Source organism: Panthera pardus, unplaced genomic scaffold (genome assembly GCF_024362965.1).
Source record: "Panthera pardus isolate Hobbes unplaced genomic scaffold, ASM2436296v1 HiC_scaffold_2, whole genome shotgun sequence".
NCBI lineage: Eukaryota > Metazoa > Chordata > Mammalia > Carnivora > Felidae > Panthera > Panthera pardus.
In genome coordinates, this window is record NW_026526765.1 from 33,201,618 (window position 1) to 33,220,176 (window position 18,559).

The 18,559-nt window shown below is 38.1% G+C and overlaps 1 long non-coding RNA gene across 1 annotated transcript; it reads right to left on the bottom strand.

Annotated features, from left to right (window-relative positions):
• Window positions 1–243: 243 nt before the first annotated feature.
• On the bottom strand, window positions 244–17,653 carry LOC109275852 (uncharacterized). Its single transcript, XR_002084409.2, has 2 exons — window positions 16,851–17,653; window positions 244–607 (listed from the first exon to the last, which is right to left on the bottom strand). It is a non-coding gene; the product is annotated as an uncharacterized LOC109275852 (long non-coding RNA).
• Between the last annotated feature and the right edge of the window lie 906 nt (window positions 17,654–18,559).

Genomic DNA, 18,559 nt, shown 5'->3' on the forward strand with positions numbered 1-18,559 from the left:
CTCAAATATAAAGTAATAAATAGAACTCTCTTTGGTCCTCACCGCCGAAGTTACCTTTATATATTCAAGTTCCATTAACTTGCACAGCCAGTTGGCTGTTGTGATTACATGCAGTAGGCTTTGAAGGTGTCCTATGTGCATGGGGCTACCCTTGGCCCATGGCCTGTTTTTAGGATTGTAGCAGTGGAAGTGAGAGCTGACCTGAGATGAAGCATGAGAAAAGTGAATCACAGTACCTGCAAGTAAGAACGTGGTAGGAATTTAATAAGGTTAGGTGTTATTATCAGAGTTAACAATCTTCAATCGACAATGCTTTTCTCATTGAGAAAAATGTCGAGCCCTTCTATTCCTGGTGGTGCAGAATAGTTTTAATCTGAAGATACAGGCCTCTGGAATCTGAATTTGGGCATCCTTCCAGAGATGTTTGGTGCATATAACATATGACGATATTTATTCTCTTCCATTGCTAATACGGAGGAAGGGTGCTTGAATCTTCTGTGTCAACAGTTTTGTTCATCAATTAAGCTATCTGAAAGTTATGTGCTCTCTTTGTAATGAAAGTCAAGGTTGCAATCATCAGAGTTGGTTAGAATGCCCACTCATTTTCCTGAGAGATACAAAAGAAAATAGAAAACGAATTTGCTGAAAATGGAGCAATACATACAGTTACTTTGATGAGGGTCACTGTTGGGAATCTGAATTTGTTTGTATTACGGCATGTATAAGGGCACTGCGACCTGTTTCATGTTCTCAAGGAGACATAGCTGAGCAAAAGGATGAAAGCTGAATGGCAATGTGACCTAAACAAAGGAGGAGTATCCTTTAGAGCTATGTTAGATTATAGTTGAGGTAAGGTGGTTTTTTTTTTTTTTAAAGAATTATTGTGTAATAGTCTTTTCAGAACTTCAGGAACTTAATTTCAAAGTCATGTTCAGAAAAAAAGAGATAGTCTTTGACCTATTAAGTTCTTATTAACTATAACTATGATATAGCTTGTTCCCACCATAAATTCCAACTCCTCAAACTCAGATGCTGTGTTTTGTTTACCTTGTATTTCTTACCTAGCCTAGTGCTTAGAACTTGGTTGATACCCTATAAAGATGTGTTGAATGAATGAGTAAATGAGTATATTTATAAGTAAATCAATCCTCCAAACAACCGACAGTTTAATTTCTGTGCTTTTCAACAATGAATATTTCCATTTTAGCTTTGATGAAAGTAGGGGAAAAAAGCATGACAGTCCAGTTTTTAATATCACTTTATAACAACATTCCATGAAATACAAGGTGCAATTCTTATGTCAGTTTTGCTAGATTAAGATGTTAATGAAGAAAAATTCATGAGCCTTGACATTCTTTTTTTAGCTCTTCTACCTTCACTTTCCAAAAGGGCAAAATGAACATCTGTGTGTCTGGAACAAAAGACAAATTAAAAGTAAGAGGTTAATTAGGCATTAAATTGACATTTTAAACACAATTTTAGTGCTATGGAAGTGGTGAAAGCAATCATTTCAAAACTGCTATATTGGGGGGAGGTAGATTTTATTGATTAGTTTACTCAAAAGCTGGTACAGTCTGAACAATTAGAATATCAAGCAAAGAACACATATGAAACAAGCTTTGGAAGAATTGTCCATTAAGTATTATGATTCCTGCAAAAAAAAAAAAATAAATAACAAGCTTTGCACAGCTTTGTTATCAGGAGCCTTTACATTTGACATTTCGGAAGGGAGGAAAGTGAATGGCTTAAAAAGTTGAAAAGCCAGTTCATCATGATGTCTGACATTTGGGAGCTGATATTATCATCTGTAATTTAAAATTCGGAATTTATAAAGTGCAGTCATATAATACTGCCCAGCAAACAAAGGTCTTGCTGAAATGTCTGTACTTATCTGGGAAATAGCATAGAGTCACAAAAAGCTGATGGTTTTGAATTTGAATGTTTATTCCTCCCACCTCACCCCCAAATTTTATAAAATAATGGGTTTCTACCTTCTCCAACAAACAAAACTGTATGCACAAGGAACTGATTTTATATAGGGAGATTTAAAAATCTACTATGACCTTTGTCATCATGATTATGAGACTTTTCTTGAGCATGTATTATGCAATGTTTGTTGATCATGCATTTTCTTTATTTCCTATCAAAGTATGAGAGCACATGAAAATATATTCAGAGCTACTCTGGCATTCTGCTGAGAATACCAGTCACAGTTGTCCTGCTGCTGTGTGCTTATGCATAAGGTTTTCTAATCCAGAGATTCCCATCTGGCAACATCAGGAGGTATTTTCAGGAACAGCTGCATCAGAAAATATCCAGTTGGAAGAATTCTTCATGGACCCAGCCCCCTCAGACGTCCTGGGTCCCAGGACCTTGGACCGGAACCTGATCCTCCAATTTCCTTTTCATTAATGGAATCACCATTAACATGGAGAAAAGGACATTCTTTCCTTGTCTGGCATTGATAATCTTGCTGCTTTCCTAAGCAGATTGGTTTGCTGTGTGTACTGTGCTCAGCTTTGTTGTAGCTATTCTCAGATCAGCGAAGCAAAATATTCCCTTTCTTCCTTTCTTACAAATACTTCACGAAAAGGTACCCAGTGATTTGTACAATTGACAACTGTAACCATTGCTCCAGGGCAGATTGAGAAAAACTCATATTCTCTCTAACATAACCCAGAAGTGCCTGTTCATCTACCTTATGGCAGAGGCATGTGTTTTCATTGCTGCTCTGTGATCTAATTCAGAGGAGAGATAGCTGCTGCATTTTCAATTGATATATAAAAATAGCTGGTTGCACTAGACACCGTCTGACGTCAATGCAATCATTAAAAAGCAGTGGCCAGTCTGCAGAACATCTCTGCAGCTCAATGTGCAGATACTTAAACCATATCATTCTTTTCTTTTGACAGACAGCCATCTTTCTTATTGTAAGATAATTTTCATCAATCATTTAGCTAGTATGTGGTTAAAGCTCAAGTTCTTTCTACTACACCAAGGCACAAAATATCCTCTAAATGCAAACCCATGGATTAACTATTATTGTATTGGTTTCCAACCCACAGGATTTTGTGCTGAAACTTTTGAAGGTGACCGATGCAGGAAGCCACTGGACAGTAACAAATATGGTGCTGAGGACAGTTACCAATCCTTTCCAAAAGAGAGTTCATGCTGAGAACCAGATATGAATACCAAAACACCAGATGGAGTCTGGCTCAGGAGTTTCCCAAATCTGCTATCCTGTAATAAGTTCTGCTACCTTTTCCTCCAATGTGGAGTCCCTTCCCCATTCCTCACTATTGAGCCAAAATCTACCCATCCTGCAAATCACCTTGCAGTCTTACCCAACCTCTCTGGCAGCATTTTATCTTTCCCCTTCCTGACCAAACTGTTCTGGCCCATAAACTAGTTTAAACTTTCACCAAAGTCTTTCTCTTTTTCACATTCACAAAAGAACGCTTTCCTGACCCTTATCTTCGCTCCATACTCCAGTGCAATTCTTCTAAAATACTCCATACTCCAGTGCAATTCTTCTAAAATACCAGTCTGATTATGTTAGCTCCTTGTTTAACAACCTATGTCTCCCTCTGCGAGAGCTCCCTAAACTTCATCCCTTTTAACTAAACCAACTCACTCACCCATGTCCTAGACAGAGGCCTATTAAGTGAATCTGCTGTTCCTTAGTTCTTGGGGCCCTTTATTTTACTCTGTCTTTGCCTTTTTATTTTCAACCCATTCCTGCAACCATTTACCTTGTACTATTATTCATCTATAGTGCTCAGCCCTCACGCTTGACAGATTTGGCTTTCCTAATGTTAAACAGCTTCTTATCTTTTGAACTTGATTCGTAACATTGCCATGACTGCTCAGGTAACCATCCTACTCCACCAATATCCAGACTCGGTCCCATGTGGAACATGGCTCACCTCTCTCTTGGGAATCGATCAGATGATCCCTCATTACCTGCAGGGTAAAACCCGTGGCACAGTACACAGAACCCTAATCCACCATCCCAGACTCTTTTTCCATCAGTTCCCACTGGTTCCCACCATATACCTGTATATCAGTCAGTCCACCACAAGCTTTCATTCTTCTGTTTCTTTTGCCAAACTATGTCTTATGCTTATAAAGGCCTTCTGCCATTTTCAGTTTGGCACATTCACCTTTTTTTTAAAATCAAATTGAAATATCCTTACCCCAGCCAATTTAATCGATCCAATTTAAATGTTCCCGTGGAATTTCCCATGGAAACACATACTTATTTTGAGTACGTTTGTTTTGTAACTTTTTGATAGTTCTCTGTTCTTCCCCTAAAACTTGACTTTCTTCAATGAAGAAACTAATATTTTATTCTTCTCTACGTCTTGAGATACAGATATAACACAGAGTCTGTCAAATGATGATTCCTCAACAAGTGTTTATTGACTGAACAAATAATCCATACCATATGTTTGAACATATTTTTAAAAATTTTTGTTTGTCTTGCCTAATAATTAAATGTCTTTCATCTATGAATTTAATTATAAGCATGATGTATAGCACGTATTTTTTGAATACCCTGTATACCACTTAGGTCAATGTTGAGAATTTATCCTTGATGAACTATATTCTCTTTCTTGATATTAGCCCCTGGTTTCTGTTTAATCTACACTGTAAAATTTTCATCTATGAAGATGTTTTTCATTCTTAAAATTTTAGCCTTTTCCACACCTTAAGGGGAAAAGTTCTAGGCAATGTTGCTTTCACATCTTCATTACCATTTGTTGATGGCTCAAATCCTATCCCAATAGAACTGAAACAAGGAAGTCACTTAGATGATGAAGGATAAAAGGTCAGTTAATTTGAGGGCCCACATGGGAGGAAAATACTTGTCACAAGGGGTATCTGTTATTGGTTTCTCCTTTGTGCATATCTGTGTCCTGCTGTCACTGTGCAATACAACCTAAATAATTGAGAAGGAGCCTTGTTTCAATCTAGGCTCTGTACCTAAATAGATTTGGAGACATTCTCAAATTTGTATCATCATCCAGTTTACCCAGCAAGCCTACTTAAGAGATCCTCCTCATCAAACAAGTATCTAAAATTCATTATGTCTAAAGTTGGAACAATACTGCACCTTTCCAAATGTGTGTATCCTTGGATTTCTTCCATTTTTATGATTAGTACAATTTTATGATTTTCTCAAGTTAGAAACATGGACGTAATATCAGACCCTCTTTCTTCTCGACCCCCATATTGAATTAAACACTAATTCTTGTGTTTTGAAGCCCACCTACTCTTCTCCACCTCTATTACCCTTATTCTAGTTCAAACCATCCTCCTCTCTTTCCTGAATTCCTGAAAAATATTTTTGTTTGGTCCTTCCAATTTATTCATAGCATCCAGAGAAATCTTTCAAGAAACAAATCTGTTTAGTTCTCTCTCTTGCTTAAAAATTTTTTAACAGCATCAGATTGCCTTCAAAATCCAGGCCAGGGGCCCCTAGGTGGCTCAGTTGGTTATGTGTTGTACTCTTGATTTCGGTTCAGGTCATGATCTCATGGTTCATGAGATGGAGCCCTGCATGTGTGCTGACAAGGCGGAGCCTGCTTGGGATTCTCTCTCTCCCTCTCTCTGTCTCTCCCTGCTTGCGCACGTGTGCATGCTCTCTCTCAAAATAAATAAATACATATTTAAAAAATTAAAATAAAAAAATAAATACAGTCCAGAGTGCTTCTCAAAGTCCACAAGACCTTGAATAACCTCTTTAGCTCCGTCTCAAGCTCCTCCCTCCTCAGTCCCCAAAAGCATTAATGGAATTCCTTCTGAAACCAGAGCATTCCATGCTTCCACTTAATGCTGCTGCCCATGCCTTCCCTGACCCTTCCTCTCTCTTCAGCTAGCCAGCACCTACTTGTCCTTTTGAACTCAAGTCTCACTTCTTCTAGGAATCTGCTATGATTTCCAAAATAAGTCAAGTGATTTTTTTGTATGCTTACTTACAACTCATTATTTTCACTTCATATATTGTATTACATTTGTGATTATGTAACTGTCTGATAATTGGCTTTAGCTCTCCTATATTGGCTATGGCTCTCCTAGCCCTCCTATAACGTATGTTTATTCCATGAGAACAAGTATGTTTATATTTTGTTCACCCCTGTATCTAAAGGATATAGGAGAATACCTGAAAAATAGGAGTTTTTAATTAAAATGTTAATTCAATCAATACATGAATGTCTCTTCCTTATAAGAGTTCAATTATTTTTTTTAATGTTTATTTTTTTTTGAGGCAGAGAGAGAGGGCGAGAGAGAGAGAGAGAGAGAGAGAGCACAAACAAGGGAAGGGTGGAGAGAGGGAGATACAGAATCTGAGGTGGCTCCAGACCTGGAGATGTTAGCCCAGAACTCACGAACAGTGAGATCATGACCTGAGCTGAAGTTGGATATTCAACTGACTGAGCCACCCAGGCACCCTAAGAGTTCAATTATTTATTGAGATTCTGATTCTTAATTTAGGTTTGGGCATACAGTTAACATCTCTAAGGATGAACTGATAAAGACAGGCAAAACATCGGATTACACATTGTTCTTTTTGGCAAAATTGCCTTCTTTTTAGCTGCCTTGGAAAGAAACTATTCACATTTGAAAACAGCATGTACAGGAAGATAGCAGGCTCTATCATGGCCTTTTCAAAATAAGACACCTTGTGATTCTAGACTTGTGTTAGTTAATTGCCTAGGTTGGCATATTATGGAGGAATTGGACTTTTTTTTTTTCTTTAAGTGTTTATTACATATATGTTTATGTCTGTTGGCTCAAATACATTTATTGTAACCATGTTGCCATTGGCAAGTATTTTAGGATCCTTGGGAATAAAATAGCCTTTCCAAAGAAGATGAGGTGGGAAGTCAGGGAATATTGGGTGGAAATCCTACTTACAAAGTTTACAATGTTTTGAACATTATTAGTCTTTGAGAGATCCTACTTCTACTTCATGGCTCTCAAGGTTGAAATAATATGTATAAAATGCCTGGCAGATTACAAAAGCTGGATAAATGTTAGTTTCTCTTCCCATAAAACCTAGATTTTCTCTTTCTTTTTTTTTTCCCTTCCTTTCCCCAACTCCTTTGTCATAGTCTTCCTGGTCTGTGAGACTTCTTATGATTTTCTTTAATGTACAGGGTACTGGCTGGCTAAAATATTGGCTTGCAGATTCTCCAGAATTCTGTAGCTTAAGGAAATTTAAGTCTTCCTTAAACATATTAGTAACTAGTGAAAAATTTCATCTATTTTTACTGATGAAGTATATGTTTCCACTGACAGAAAGGTTTAGAATCTTTGATCAGTAAGGTACATGTCCATTGCTAATCAATTTCTAGTTGGATATTCTAAGCTTAGATTAGCTGAATCCATCTAGAATTTTATTGGGTTGGTATAGTGCTATAATTGTAGTAGACAGCAGAGAAAAGATGGGTAAATATAATCTTAGTGAAAGTTATGAGATCTGTGGTAAAAGGGTATTGGGCAAACATAATCCTTTGCTCATTAGATACATAAATTTGAATAGGTCATTTAAAACCTCAGTTTCTTTATTTACAAAATCAGATACTTCTCTGATACAGTTTTTGTGAACATGACAGACATAATGCATGTGTAAAGTTTATTTTAAGAAGGAAAGCATTCTAAATGCAATTTATTTTGTTTATAAGACAAGGAAAAATGTAGTTCCCAATCCAGACATGGAAAAGAAGGTCTATGTATCTGAAAAATATATATAATGAAGGATAGCCAAATGGAAGCAGACCAAAAAGAAGGAGACAATATTTGTTAAGTTCTTAAAATTTCCTGGGGCATAGAAATTCTAACTCATTCTTCCTTTCTTCTAGGGCATCTCTAGAAGTTCAATCTAGGGCATCTCTAGATGCCTAGAAGAAAGAAAGGAAACTTTGGATTCATCTTGCCTCATCAAAACATCCAGAATCCCCTAGATGCCTACCAGAGAAAGTTGGTTCAGCTTTTTCTCAAGAAGTCATTCCAAGCAGGAAAAGAAGCTCAGCCTGACTCCTCACCCTCAGAACTAATTGGGTATCAATTGAACCATTGGGATGGGACATGAAGTTGGATTAGTTGTTGCTGAAAACATTTCAAGTGATAAAAACAGAGACCATGCTTGGCCCTATCCCAAGTGCCCCAGAGAAAATAGAGAATTTGAGTGAGCAAAGTTGTTTACTTTACCAGGTTCTGCTCACTATGAAACCCCTCCGTGAATTCTACTTTGGTTACCATTTGGCATTGGTGGTTAGGGTAGGGGATTTGGGAGTAGGTAGCTTAGAATGAAAGTAACTTAGAATTCTCAAACAGAAAGGGTGATAGATGACTATTTTGTGCTCTCTCCTCTCTCCTTACCTTCAGCACCTACTCACCCATGCTTACTCTCAGCTGATGAATTTGCTTTCAGTTTTACTGAATACATGGTGGCAATCACAGGAGAAGGTCTACAAGTTTCCACATTACATCCTCCTCTGCCATTCTCTCTTGAACTCAGTCAAATCATGCTTCTGTCTCTATTATTCCAATAAAAATACTGTTGTCAAAAAGTCCCAGTTGCTAAATTAAATATCAAGTGCTTGGTATTTGATTGATCAAATATCAATGCTCATCTTAGTTGTACTTTCAGCAGTATTCGACACAATAAATCATTTATTTCTTTTCTCTCATTTTATCCTCTTTTCTTTTTGAAGTGTTTTCTTTTTTTTCTAAGTGGACACCATTCCTGGTTTTCATCATCCTCATTGACCACTCCTCAGTCTTCTTTGTGGATTCCTCTATGTCCCTTACTTACTGTTGGAGTATCCTGGTAGGGCTTGGTTTCTGCACCCTTCTTTTCTCTGGTTATGCTCATTTCCATGGTAATCTTATTCAGTCTCATGTCTTTAAACATTAACAATACTGATTATTACTGTTCTGAAACTTTAAACATAAACCCTTAAAATCTAGACATGTTATGCAACTGTTTTGTTGACATCTGCACTTGGAGATTAATGAGTATATTAAATTTAGCATGTACAAAACCAAATTCTTGAGCTTTCTTCCCACACCTACTCTTTCCTTGTTTTCTTCCTTACATTTTGTATCAAATCAAGTTTCAACAGAGTCATCTTTACTTCCTCTTCCTTCTCACTCCCTAAAGTCTTGATATATTTACCTTCAAAATATAACCAGAATCCACCACACCTCTTCATCTCTGCCGCTACTGGCCCAAACCACCATCATCTCTTACCAGAATTTTTAGGGAAGATTTTTAACTGGTTTTCCATGTCTACCCTTGTTCCTCTCAGTCTCTTAACAGAGTGTTCATAGTGATCCGGTTAAACCATAAGTCAGATCATGTCAATAACTTCCTACTTCAGGCAGAACCAATGCCAAAGTTCTTCAGTGTCTATAAGACCTTACATGATTGGTCCTCAATGACATCTCTGACTTAGTTTCCTTTTATTCTTCCCTTTGCTCCATCTCGCCTTACCACAATGGCCTTCTTGCTGTTCTTTAGTGTGTCAATCATATTTCTACCTCAGGACTTTGCACTTCTTTTTCCTTTTATGTCTTAGATTAGGCTACCCAGAAACAGAGGCATAGAGCTTATGTGATATTTCTCTTTCTCACGGAAGAGAAGAAAGATGCAGAAAAGGATGGAGAACCAATGCAAGGACACACTGAGCTGCCATCTATTTAGTGCAATTAGTTGTTTGATTCAATAGACTGCACTCTTAAGCAGCAGTGTTCCTGGGAAACATTAAGGGGGAAGAATTTATCCACAGGCTCGTCTTTTGCATTGGTTAAAGTTTATCCACATGGGCATTAATTCCCCTGCACTTCCAACTTGTGCAATTGTGGGTTTAAGTGCCCAAGGGTCGGCAGCAACATCAACAAGAAGCCCTGGGGCAGAAGAAAAGAAATTATATCCATCAGACTCCACATAAAACTGGAACAAGACACAGATGAGGCCAAGAGGGTCTCAGGGATGCATAAGAGATGTCTGATAAACTCTGCTTGGAGTGTTCTTCTCCAGATGTTGACATGGCTCACTTTACCTTTGAGCAAAGATGGTCTTTGTTCAAATGCTACCTTCTCAGTAAGACTTTTCCTCAGCTTCCCACTTAAAATTGTAGTCACCTACACGTTCCCAATACCCCTTTCCTGCTTTATTTTTTTTCCCCATATAACCTTCTAATATACCATAAAACTACTTGTTTATTTTTATAGTCAGTCTTCCATGCTACACTCTGAGCCTTAGGACAGCTGTGATTTTTGTTTTGTTCATTGTTGTATCACCAGCCTAGCACATAATATGTATTCAACAAGTAGTGAATGAGTTACTTATAAAAGTTCCTCGCTGGCATTGTGAGCTTTCACAATACACTTGAATTAAATATATGTAACATTTTAATCAATGTGTGGATTATGTGTTTATTTTGTCAAATAATAAAATATTTTAAGCAGTCAAAGACAGGGTGGAGTATTTCCTAGGTAGGTTCTAAAGCAAGTTACTGAAGGAGAAGATTCATTACTGTCCACTGATCTACAGGATGTTTGTTTGCACAGCTTCTTTATTCTTTAAGTTGCCGCTTAATAGTTTGTCTTTATTGATCTACTCCATTAAATCTCCAAGGAAATAATTGTAAGAATTGGTGATAAACTTATTCTTTGCTTCACCTTCCCCTGGATATTAACAGGGAATCTCTGTGAGTCAGATGGTGATAACAGAAGAAGACCTATGAACACCAGGTTCTGAGTAAAATGGAATGGGGAAACAAGAAGGTGAAGTGGAAAAAATGACTACAGTTAGTTCCTGTAAGTATACATAATAAGCATCATAAGTTATGATGTATGTTATTAAAAAATAATCATCATTGATCTGCTATATCTGGTCTAACTCTGCAAGAAGCAATGATGCTCTCTGGCCTTAAAACTGAAGGGGAAAAAAGCCAAATAGTCAGTAGCAATGGTATAACTATTTTATAATTTTTTTCTTAACACTAGTATTATTTTCTTCAAGAGGCTATATGGGGGCCTGATGAGTCATTGATACATACATTGATGCTTGCATCTATATCTTGGTTCAACCATTTATTAGCTTATGAAGGCTTGGGAGAGTTATTAAACTTAAAGTCTTGTTTTATCTAAATAAAGAAAATGGAGATGATAATACTGAAATTCCAATGTCAATATTGACAAATAAGATGAGATAAGGGAAGTACTAGTCCATAAAAGATGCTTAAAACAGGCTAGATCCTTCTAGTGTTAACAGTTACAGTTAACAGAAACAACAATGTAGTCATAAAGAGTTTTAAAAAAAAAGCATGAGGTGAGAAATAAATAATTGAAAGTAGATATAATGCTAATTAGACTTTTGAATTAAAAATAATTTTATGTAATGATTTCAATTTTATTCATATTAAAGATAAAAAGCATTGTAATTGGCCCAGTATTGAAGATCACTATGTTGAAATGTCACAATAGGACACATCAGATATTTGACCTCCAATGTTATGCTGTTCTCTTAGCACTTGTGGAATTTAGAGAAACTTTCTCTTCCCTATAAAAGTTTACAGTCTATATGTCATTAAGCAATGAAAATATGCTAAAAGTTAGCAGTCTAGAATATGTCATTAAGCCATGGAAAGATAATTAAATTCAGTTTGCAAACTAAGGAAGTTGATGTCCAGATGTGCCAGTTATGAATTTATAGCTCCAAATCAATACCTAATTGCCTGTGTTGTGAAAATATAGCTGGGCCCTTTAAATAGATTTCCTTTTTCAGCTGGCACAATGTTAAGTTTTAGGGGTAGAGCACACTGGAGGGGAACTCTTTTTAGGTTCTTGGATCTAATTCCAACATATGTATTGGCAGGGCCTCCTATACAACATCAAACACTTCTTGGACACCAATAAGGTATCTAAGAATTAATCACAACTCAACTCAATTATGACACTATTTACCTAGAAATAGCATCAGGTTCCACAGGTTGAAGGTTCAATCTTACAAAGATTGTCGTCCTCCATACTCCGAGGACGTTCATGTTATTACCTGTACTGTCCACTGGCTACAAACCAGAGGTTCTCAAGACCCCATTCTTGGGTTCAATTCATTTGCTACAGCCACCCACAGAACTCAGAAAAACATTTTTACTAGATTACTGTTTATTATAAAAGGACATAACTCAGGAACAGCTAGATGGAAGGGGTGCATAAGGTAAGCCATAGGGAAAAGGCACAGGAGCTTCCATACTCTTTCCGAGCTGGAGGCTTCATTACATAGGCACAATTGATTAAATTGTTGGCCATTGGTGACTGATTCAACCTTTGGTCCTTCTCTCCTCCCTGGAGTTTCTGGGAATGGGATTGAAAGTTCTAACCCTCTAATCATGTGATTGGCTTCATTGGCAAACAGCCCCCATTCCTAGGTGGGAATCCAAAAGTCACCACATTAACATAACAAAAGACACCTTTATCAACACTTAGGAAATTTCAAGGTTTTGGGAGCCGTGAGCCAAGAATTGTGGATGAAAACCAAATACTGTATATATTTTTTATCAGTCATAATATCACAGGACCTGAAGGAGGGACGTATAATATTGCCTTCCTGGTCTCAGTTTGTATCTCTTGCCAGCCTCCTGCCAAATGATTGTTCTAATGTTGGGTTCCTACAGCATATGGCTTCTCTGGCATTGTGTTCCTTCAGTGCACGATGCTCAGAAACACCCATTGGCCAGCAGCTTTCCCTAGGAATGGCTCTGCAGCAGAGATTCCGGTGGAGCAGACCCCTGTCTGTGGTTTCTTCTGCACCCACTTGAGCAACATGCAATGAGTTCTGAGGCATAACATCTCCCTCTGGATGGCTTTCTCCAGAGGACAGATTGCCATTAAGTTCCAGTGACACAGCAGTGCCCAATTAGATATGATTTCACTCTGAGAGGACCTCTTTTTTTGGATGTTCTATCTCACATCTAGAGTCTGAGGGCGCTTCTTGTTTCTGCTATTTCTATACTCTTTAGAGTTCTGGTTCTCCTTACTGAATGCTAGGCAATACTCTATCACTTCAATCTCCAGCTTTAGTTAATAATTATTCATGTTAATTTTTCCCTGTTCAAATGACTATGCAGTTTCTGTTTCCTTGTTTGCTCCTCATGGAAACACCAGAGTTTATTACTATCTAAATGGAACCACGAGACAACAAATCTGTTCTATCTAGATGCTGTTCTGTAAACTTGTTAACACAAATTTATTATACCTCTTGAAGTGCAACCAAAAATGGCAAATAAAAAAAAGGATAAAAGGATTATTAATCATGTAGTCATTCTCCTTGAGAAGACATCTACAGAGATATGTAACAGGGGAGAGGTTGTAGGAAAAAAACACATTATTTCAGCAGAGTATGTTAGAACATTATTTTTCAGAGTTATATAGTAACAATGTGAGAATGTTGTTTATGGTGTCCAGGCTTTTTTATATTGTCAGTCTATAAGAAAAGAAGTTCCAAGTGGGTTTTTACACACTAGAGATTTGAATTTAATTTGACACTGTTTTGGTTTAAATTTACTGAACAGCTTGCCCACCCATTGAACTATAGGGGAATTTATCAGAAGGCAGATGGATGCTACACTGATATTATTTCTTAACACACTGTGGTTATTCCAGCATTTCTTTAAGAAATGTACTAATTGGTGGTAGGTTGGAGAGTGTCTGCCAGAATCTTAGATGTGATCTACTTTGGAAATAGGGTCTTTGCAGATGTAATTAGTTCAAATGAAGTCATACTGGATTAAGGTGGTCCCTAAATGCGATGAGCGGTGTCCTTGTAAGAAGAGGAGAGGACATAGGCATAAGCATGGAAGACAAGGCAGTGTGACGATGGAGGCAAAGTGACTCATCCATAAGCCAAAGAATGTCAAGGTTTCCTACAACCACTAGAAGTTAGGAGAGAAGCATGGGATGGTTTTCCCTCCCTAGATCTCCTAGCAATAACCAACCAAATGTGTCAACACCTTATAGTCTCCAGAACAGTGAGAGAATAAATTTGTTGTTTTAAGCCACCCAGTTTGTTATAGCAGCTCTGGGAAATAAATACACAGTTATTGTGCTTGGTATTGGGGATTCACTGGTAAATAACACAAAAATCATTCATGTCCCCATGGCTGCTAGTCATCTTTTTATATTTCCACTGTTAGTTTAAAAACGTGTTTTTATCTAATAGTTCTTATTTGGGAGGCCTTTTTCTTTTTGCGGCATCATAAGCAATTGTAGCTGCTGAAATGGGAGCCCAAATTTGGAAATGTGGCCTTGTGAGGAATCTTATTAGATGGAGGCATCTAATAAGTTTACAATTCATTTATTAATAAGTAACTTTGAAGAAGAAATCCTGCAGAAAATCCTATCGAGCTCCAAACATTAACGCAGACACACATACACTCACAGAGACACACCCTACACTCTCCTTCATTCACTTCCTTATTTCAGAAATGCTTTATCTCAGATATCAGGTAGATTCTGTTCATCCCATGATTTCAAGAGTGACACCAAGGACTGAGCTGATGACTTTTGGACCTCCTGCGATTAGTGTTGATTAGGGGAAAATGATTTGGTGCTACCAAGGCTATAATTTCTCCCATTATAAAACCATTAATTTCACTATATTACCTTCTTCTGGAAATGGTCTTGCTCAGAATTGCCTGTCACTTCTCCACAGCATGAAATCTAACTTGCATCTTATTTGGACTAAACAGCACACATAATATCCTCTCATATTTTATATATCTTAGGGATTTTCCTCTCTCCTCTTTTTATATGAGCCACCGACTTAATCTTTATATTCTCCATGGTGCTTTAGTATATTGTGCATTTTGAATGAAGACCTACTTTATTATATGAATGGCTTCAGGGATATAGATTTTTAAAGTTTTCAGTACTGACATCCTAATTGCTTCTAGAATTTGAATAATGCTTTAAAACACACTATTTCCCAGATGAGAAGAGCCTAACATTAAAAAAAATTAAAAATGACTCCAAGGAAAGTATATGCGGAAGTTTTCTCTACTATTTTTGCAACTTTTCTGTAAGTTTGAAATCATTTAAAATAAAAAAGTGGAAAAAAACCCCCTCCAAAACATAAAAGTTAAAAATCTTCTTGATGTTAAAAAAAATCTTCTTGATGTTAGTTTTTACTTTCTTATCTCCTCTGGGGACTCTGAGCTGAAGTCAAAGCAATCAAGGCCAAGCCGATGAGTAAAGGCAGTGCTCCAACACAGGGCATGATTTTCAGAGGTGACGGGAAAACCTTGCTAGAGGACATCCATATTTGTGCCTGACAGGAGCACCTTCTCCCACCTAGCAGAGTTTTGATTTTCCTTGTACGCGACCATCTCCCATCTCACTCCATTCTCATTTGTGTGGTGCTTGATTGGGAAACTGACTTCAGTCCCAACTCAGACCAGTCAGACTCAATTCTGCTTTTTTGGTTGAAATTACTGGGAAAAAGAAGTGCTCTTTGGTCATCTTGACTCAATGTGGAAAACCCTCCTTAAATATATTCAATGCAGAGGAAAGTAAAACTGAGAGAAGGAGAAAATTCAAGCCCTCATGATACTGTGTGAGATCCCAGATCCAATGATCCCCAAATTGCTTCTGTTTCAGTTTTGATTAGGCTGAGAAATAGCCCCTTCTTTTGGGGGGCTTAAATTAGAGTTCTATTTCCATCACAAACTGAGAAGGTAAAAATTATCTTGGACTGAGAAAGTAAAATCTGCCTGGCCATTCATCAGACTAGAATAACAGGCAGAGATAAAGCCAGCTTGGCAAAGTGAACAGGAAATGCCAAGGACATACCATGGCTCTAAAGTGTCCTAAGAATACCCTTCTTGAGTGACTACGACTATTTGAAATTCTATCAGTAAGAATGAGACATCCTACTCTTGCATGCAGGAGCTAAGTCACTCTGATACAGGAAAGCTGGTGCCCCATCTCTGACTTGCTGAACCAGAAACTGTATTTTTTTTAAGATTCCAGTAATTGTATGCACGATAAAATTTGATAATTGCAACAGGGAGTCCTGGGTGTTTTCATAGGGCTTCTCAAGATAACTCACAGGTGGGGAAGGGGGACATGAATCCATTAGCCTTTCCCTTATGAAAGCCATCCTGTGATAAATCATTTTGCGAGTTTTACTTTTTACTTTTCTGTAAATGCTTCTTTGAAGTAAGTAACATTGAAAAACATCACTTTAAGTCCTTTTAATACTTCATTGTGAATGAGCTCATCAGATTGTGGGGAAATAAGTTTTATTTGTAGTGGATAAAGGAAGGAGGACTCCTACTAAAGAGAAGCTGGGAACCTGCACATTAGAGTCCTCTACCCGATTTTGTCATTTGCCCATTGTATGGAGATGGCTGCTGGCCAGAGCTGCTGGCTCTTTTAAGGTACATACATCTGGGAATAGGTCTAAATAACAGAATTGGAGGGGGGGGGGTCCATCAGAGGCCTATTCGTTTAAGAACCAAGAAACCTCCTAGAATAATTTGAGAGAAAGCAAACTCATGAAAATAAATTTGACCAGGAAGAAAGCCTTGGTACCCAGAGGGGAGTAGTGACTTTGAGACTAGCATATGACTTTGAGAATAGCATGGTGGCTGTCTCTGGAATTAATTTCTGTCCCAAGCCCATACATAACAGAGAGAGGGAGTAGGGTGGGAAGGGAGGGAGGGAGACTGAAAGAGAGAGAAAGAGAGAGAGATTTGAATTTGGGTAATTATCAGGGTACTAGAGACCCTCTATTAGAATATAACATAAAGGCAGGAGAAGCATTTCACACCTACCTTCATTCAGCCATGATTGCTCACTCCTTCGGCGCCTGAGGGCTTTACCGGACAAGCAGTGCCTATCTGGCAGATTTTTGGGGCTCATGGAAAAGAGGCAAATATTGGAGGCTGAAGTGAACATCAAGACGAGGCAATAACAACAGCCAGCCGCTGAAAGTTGTGGAGTTTTTTTATTAAGTACACAGGAAACATCCTCTGGGGACTCAGGAAAGTGTGGGGAGGGGAACAGTCTTCCAAAAGGGTGTGTGAGCAGAGGTCTTGTATAGAAGCAGGAGTCTGTGGGATTCTAGATAATGTATCCATGCAAACTCACTTGTATCTACAAGCAGAAGAATGGAAAATTTCGCAAGAGATTTTGTTGATATTCAAAATGTAATCCCCTCCCTCACCCTTTCTCAGCTCTTTTTAAATAGATGCATCACAAGCCAGTTCCCTTGGGCAAATATTCTTTGCAAAGACTCAGTTGACTTTATAGTTAAGAGAAGAGGTTTTTCTGTCCTTGGAGAGAACGCTAGGCAGTATGTTTTCTCCTAAATTCCTCCAATGTTTCTAGTATTTCTCCAAGGAGAAAAAAGAGGTAGAGGATACTGCCTTGGACTTTTTTGAACCCTCATCACCACCAAACAGTGCTCAGCATGTGCCTGACCCTCATCAAGCACTTGTCTACCATTTGATTGGGTCACATCTAGTCACAATTTAATTTCACTGCTTCCAAACATGTTGTAATAACTGCCATGCCCTGGGAGTACGGACATTGCTAAGATGTGCCTCTTCCTGTCGAAGTTTAAGTCAAAGATTCACAATCCTATAGCCCAATGAGAAAAGGATTATTGGTTCTATATTAATATTTTTGCCTTTTCCTATTGCTAAAATAAAAACCATCCTGCAGACACATTTTTCTCCAAAAATGAAAGAGCACAGTTTAATAATAGCTGAGCACTTGTATTGAGGCAAAAGATTTCCTCTTCATCATTTCTCAGTAAAACCCCAGGAGGTCAAGTTTACACATTTCTATGAGGGAAAAAGTATGAGGGGAGAATACGCATTCTGCCAAGGAGTTCTTTGGGAACTGCCGGCATTGGCATTCTTCTTCTCTCCCTGTCACTTGGGGTACTAAATCCCACTTTCCAGAATTCAATGTAGTTTTGATGTGGTTCATCTTTACTTAGTAGCCAGCTCCAGATGGTTCCAGGAATACTTCTATCCACTGAAGGATGAATATGGTAGAAAGTGCCAGTTACATGTAGGTTTGCTTCTGGCCCTTGATTCCAGTGCAGCCTTTATTATGGCTTATTACTAAGGACTATGTTGAGGCACATGTTGAGAGAGCCAATGCTGAAACCGTCCATTGCAGGACGGTCTTTCTACTTAAAAAGAAGTATTTCCTCCAATTCCAGATGATGCTTTCGCTCCTTTGATCTAGGGAGCATCACCGTTTTTATCCTGTGTGAAAGAGACAATTTATGGGGGCTGCTTTGCTTTATGCGGTCAGCCTCTTCTGGAGAGAAAAAAATTCATCTGAAGTCCTGGAGGCAAGCAAAGGAAGGAGAAGAGATAGAGCCTCTAGTTTTTGCTGTTTTTGAGCCACAGTTAGAATGTGGCAGCCAAGCTTGTACACACTGCCCTGCGCATGATGACAGGGAATGTGGCAGAGAGAGGAGGGGAAATCCACTCTTCGCTCATGTATGGCCCTGACCAACCAATTT